Raw genomic sequence first — 5,724 nt, 5'->3', positions numbered from 1 at the left:
GTGTCCCTCTGGACCCCTTTTAAAGGCCCCCAGACCGTTTTAGAGCCCCCCGAGCCATTCAAAAGGTCCCCAGACCCCTCTAGAGCCCCCAAGGGCCCATCAAAAGGTCCCCAGACCCTTCTAGGGCGCCTCTGAACACTTCTTAATGCTCCCAGACCCTACTAGAGGCCCTCAGAGCCCTTTTAAAGCCCCCAGACAAATCTAGAGTCCCTAGAGCCATTCTAAAGGTGCCCAGACCCTTCTAGAACACCCCAGAAACCTTCTAAAAGCCCCCAGACCCTTCTAGAGCCCCCCAGGGACCTTCTAAAAGTCCCCAAACCATTCTAGAGCCCATAAGGTCCCTTCTAAATGCCCTCAGACCCTTTTAGAGCACCTCTGGATGCTTTTTAAAACACCCAGACACTTCTAGAATCCATCATGTTTCTTCTAAGGGCCCTCAGACCGTTCTAGAGCCCCTCATGTCCTTTCTAAAAGCCCCCAAACTCTTCTAGACACCCCCAGGGCCCTTCAAAAGGCCCCCAGACCATTCTAGAGCCCCTCTGGACCCATCTAAAGGCCCCCAGACCCTTCTAGAGACCCCCAGGATCGTTCTAAAGGCCTCCAGACCCTTCTAGATCGTCCCTGAGCCCTTCTAAAGGCCCCCAGACCTCTCTAGAGCCCCCAAGGTCCCTTCTAAAGGCACCCAGTCCCTTCCAGAACGTCTACTTAACCTTCTTTAGGCCCTTTAGAGCCCTTCTAGAGCCCTTCTAGAGCCCCTCATGTCCCTTCAAAATGCATCTAGACCATTCTAGAGACCCTCATGTCCCTTCTGAAAGCCCCCAGACCCCTCTAGAGCCCTTTAGAGCCTGTCTAAAGGCCCTCAGGCCCTTCTAGTGGCCCTCTGGACCCATTTTAAGGCCCCCAGACCGTTTCAGAGCCCCCCCGAGCCACTCAAAAGGCCCCCAGACCCTCCTAGACGCTCCCAGGGCCCTTCTAAAGGCCCCCAGACCCTTCTAGAGCCCCTCATGTCCCTTCTGAAAGCCCCCAGACCATTCTAGAGACCCCTATGGCTCTTAAAAAGCTCCCCGATCATTCTAGAGCCCCTCGGGATGCTTTTAAAGGCCCCCAGACCCTTCTAGAGGCCCTCTGGACCCTTTTGAAAGAGCCCAAATCTATCTAGAGCCCCCACGAGCCCTTCGAAAAGCTCCCAGACCCTTCTAGAGACCCTCTGGACAGTTCTCAAGGCCCCCAGACCTTTCTAAAACCACTCAAGATCCCTCTAAAGGCACCCAGACCCTTCTAGAGCTTCTCACGTCCCTTCTAAAAGCCCCCACGCACTTCTAGAGCCCCTCGGGATGCTTTTAAAGGCCCCCAGACCCTTCTAGAGGCCCTCTGGACAGTTCTAAAGGCCCCCAGAGCCCTTCTAAAGGCCCCTGGACCCTTCTAGAGACCCCTAGAGCCCTTCTAAAAGCCCCCAGACCCATCTAGAGCTCCCCAGGGCCCTTCTAAAAGTCCCCAAACCATTCTAGAGCACATAAGGTCCCTTCTAAATGCCCTCAGACCCTTTTAGAGCGCCTCTGCACCCTTCTTAAAACACCCAGACCCTTCTAGAGCCCCTCATGTTTCTTCTAAGAGCCCTCAGACCGTTCTAGAGCCCCTCATGATTTTTCTAAAAGCCCCCAGACCCTTCTAGACCCCCCCCAGGGCCATTCTAAATTCCCCCAGACCCTCCTAGAGAACCCAGGGCCATTCAAACGGCCTCCAGACCCTTCTAGAGACCCCCAGGATCGTTCTAAAGGCCTCCAGACCCTTCTAGATCCTCCCTGAGCCCTTCTAAAGGCCCCCAGACCCTTCTAGAGCCCTTTAAAGCCCTTTTAAAGGCCCCCAGACCCTTCTAGAACGCCTACTTAACCTTCTTTTGGCCCCAGACCCTTCTAGAGCCCCTCATGTCCCTTCTAAATGCATCTAGACCCTTCTAGAGCCCCTCATGTCCCTTCTGAAAGCCCCCAGACCCTTCTAGAGTCCCCACGGGCCCTTCTAAAGGCCCCCAGACCCCTCTAGAGCCCTTCTAAAGGCCCTCAGGCCCTTCTAGTGGCTATCTGGACCCTTTTAAGAGCCCCAGACCGTTTTAGAGCCCCCCCCAGCCACTTAAAAGGCCCCCAGACCCTCCTAGAGACCGCCAGGATTGTTCTAAAGGCCTCCAGACCCTTTTAGATCCTCCCGTAGCCCTTCTAAAGGCCCCCAGACCCTTCTAGAATGCCTACTGAACCTTCTTTATGCCCCCAGACTATTCTAGAGCCCCTCATGTCCCTTCTGAAAGCCCCCAGACTATTCTAGGGCACCTCGCCTTCTAGAAGCCCTCTGGACAGTTCTAAAAGCCCCCAGACCCTTGTAGAGACTCTCAGAACAGTTCTAAAGGCCCTCAGACCCTTCTAGAGCCTCCCAGGGCCGTTCTAAAGGCCCCCAGACCCTTTTAGAACACCTCAAGACCCTTCTAAAGGCCCCCAGATTCTTCTAGAACCCCCCTGAGCCCTTCTAACGTCCCCCAGACCATTCTAGGGCGCCTCTGAACAAATCTTAATGTCCCCAGACCCTACTAGAGGCCCTCAGAGCCCTTCTGAAAGCCCCCAGACAATTCTAGAGCCCGCTAGAGCCACTCTAAAGGTACCCAGACCCCTCTAGAGCCCCCCAGAGCCCTTTTAAAGGCCGCCAGACCCTTCTAGAGCTTCTCAAGTCCCTTCTAAAAGCCCCCAGACCCTTCTAGATCACCCCAGGGCCCTTCTAAAAGCACCAAGACCCTTCTAGAGCACATCTGGACCATTCTAAAAGCCCCCAGACCCCTCTGGAGACCCCAAGACCCCTTCTAAAGGCCCCTAGACCGTTCTAGAGCCCCAAAGGCCCCTACTAAAGGCCCCCAGACCCTTCTAGAACGTCTACTTAACCTTCTTTAGGCCCCCAGACCCTTCTAGAGCCCCTCATGTCCCTTCTAAATGCATCTAGACTATTCTAGAGCCCCACATGTCCCTTCCGAAATCCCCCAGACTATTCTAGAGCCCCTCAGGATTCTTTTAAAGGCCCCCAGACCCTTCTAGAGGCCCTCTGGACAGTTCTAAAGGCCCCCAGACCCTTCTAGAGCCTCCCAGGGCCCTTCTTAAGTCCCCCAGACCCTTCTAGAAACCCTCAAGACCCTTCTAAAAGCACCAAGACAATTCTAGAGCCCCCTAGAGCCATTCTAAAGGCGCCCAGACCACTCTATAGCACCTCAGAGCGCTTCTAAAAGCGCCAAGACCCTTCTAGAGCCCATCTGGACCCTTCTAAAGGTGCCCAGACCCTTCTAGAGCACCTCAGAGCCCTTCTAAAAGCGCCAAGACCCTTCTAGAGCCCATCTGGACCATTCTAAAGGCCCCCAGACCCTTCTAGAGCCCCCCAGACACCTTCTAAAAGCCCCCAGACCCTTCTAGAGAACCCCAGGGCCCTTCTAAATGTCCCCAAACCATTCTAGAGCCCATAAGGTCCCTTCTAAATGCTCTCAGACCCTTTTAGAGCGCCTCTGGACCCTTTTTAAAACCCCCAGACCCTTCTAGAGCCCCTCATGTTTCTTTTAAGGGCCCTCAGACCGTTCTAGAACCCCTCATGTCCCTTCTGGGGGACCCAGAACGGCCTGGGGGCCTTTAGAAGGACTCTGGAGTGCTCTAGAAGAGTCTGGAAACTTTAAGAAGGGACATAAGGAGCTCTGGAATGGTCTGGGTGCTTTTAGAAAGGCTCTGCAGGGCTCTAGAAGGGTCTGGGTGCCCTTAGAAGGAACGTGAGGGGCTCTAGAATGGTCTGGGGGCATTAAGAAGGGTCAAGAGGCAATCTAGATGGGTCTGGGGGCCTTTAGAAGGGCTCGTGGGGGCTCTAGAGGGGATGTGGGGGGCTGAAAAAGGGTCCAGAGAACATGTAGAAGCGTCAGGGGGCCTTTTGAAGGACTCTGGGGGCCTCTAGAATGGGCCTGGGGAGCTCTAGAAAGGTCTAGGGGCCTTTAGAATGGTCCAGAAGGGCTCTAGAAGGGTCTGGGGGCCTTTAGAAGAACTCTGGGGGGTTTTAGAAGCGACTGGGGGCCTTTAGAAGGGCTCTGGAGGGCTCTAGAAGGGTCTTGGAGCCTTCAGATAGGCCTTCTTGGGCTCCAGAATGGTTTGGGGGCCTTAAGAAAGGCATTGAGGAGCTCTAGAAGGATCTGGGAGGCTTTAGAAGGGCCCTATGTGGCTCTAGAAGGGTCTGGGGGCTTTAAGGAGGGACATGAGGGGCTCAAGAACAGTCTGGGGGCCTTTAAAATGGTCCAGAGGGGATCTAGAAGGGTCTGAGGGCCTTCTAGAGCCCCCCAGAGTCCTTTTTAAGGCCCCCAGACCTTTCTATAGGCCCTCTGGACAATTCTAAAGGACCCCAGAGCCTTAAAGACCCGAACCCAAACCCTAACACTAACCCCTAATCCTAACTGTAACCCTAACCCCCTAACGCTAATTCTAACCCTAACCCAAACCATTCTAGAGCCCCTCAGGTTTTTTCTAAAAGCCCCCAGACTCATCTAGAGCCCCCCAGGGCCCTTCTAAAGGCCCCTAGACCCTCCTAGATCCCCCACAGGCCCTTCTAAAGGCCTCCAGACCCCTTTAGAGCCCTTCTAAGGGCCTTCTAGTGGCCCTCCAGACCCCTTTTAAGGCCCCCAGGCCGTTTTAGAGGCGCCCGAGCCACTCAAAAGGCCCCCAGACCCTTCTAGAGACCTCCAGGGCCCTTCAAAAGGCCTCCAGACCGTTCTAGAGCCCCTCTGGAACAATCTAAAGGCCTAAAAATCTAAAGGTCTAGAGACCCTTCTAGAGACCCCCAGAATCGTCCTAAAGGCCTCCAGACTCTTCTAGATGCCCCCTCAGCCCTTCCAAAGGCCCCCAGACCCTTCTAGAACACCTACTTAACATCCTTTAGGCCCCCAGGCCCTTCTCGACCCCCTCATGTCCCTTCGAAATGCATCTAGACCATTCTAAAGCCGCTCATGTCCCTCCTGAAAGTCCCCAGACAATTCTAGACAATCCTACGGCTCTTCAAAAGCCCCCCGACCATTCTAGAGCCACTCAGGATGCTTCTAAAAGCCCCCAGACCCTTATAGAGTCCCTGTGGATCATTTAGAAGGACTCTAAACCCATCTAGAGTCCCCACGAGCCTTCTAAAAGTTCCCAGACCATTCTAGAGCCCCTCTGGACTGTTCTAAAGGCACAGACATTGTAAATGATTTTGATGTCATAATACGCACAGGTGACACAGACATTTTAAATGAGGACAAGATCACAACAGGCACAGGCATTTCAAATGACAATGATGTCACAACAGGCACAAGCATTGTAAATGAATATGATGATACAATAGTCACAGACAACACAGGCATTGTAAATGAAGATGATGACACAAGAGGCACAGGCATAGTAAATGATGATGATGTCACAATAGGCAAAGGAATTGTAAATGACGATGATGTCACAATATGCACGGGTGACACAGGCATTGAAAATGATGATGATGTCACAAGAGGCACAGGCATTGTAAATGACGATGATGTCACAATAGGTACAAGCATTGTAAATGACGAAGATGCCAAAATAGGTACAGGCCTTTTAAATGACAAACATGTCATGACAGGCACAGGCCTTGTAACTGATGATGATGTAACAATATGCACAGGCATTGTAAATGACGATGATGTCACAATAGGCACAGGCC

This window comes from Phaenicophaeus curvirostris, chromosome 32 (genome assembly GCF_032191515.1).
Source record: "Phaenicophaeus curvirostris isolate KB17595 chromosome 32, BPBGC_Pcur_1.0, whole genome shotgun sequence".
Classification (NCBI taxonomy): Eukaryota; Metazoa; Chordata; class Aves; order Cuculiformes; family Cuculidae; genus Phaenicophaeus; species Phaenicophaeus curvirostris.
This window is presented reverse-complemented; position numbering follows the sequence as displayed.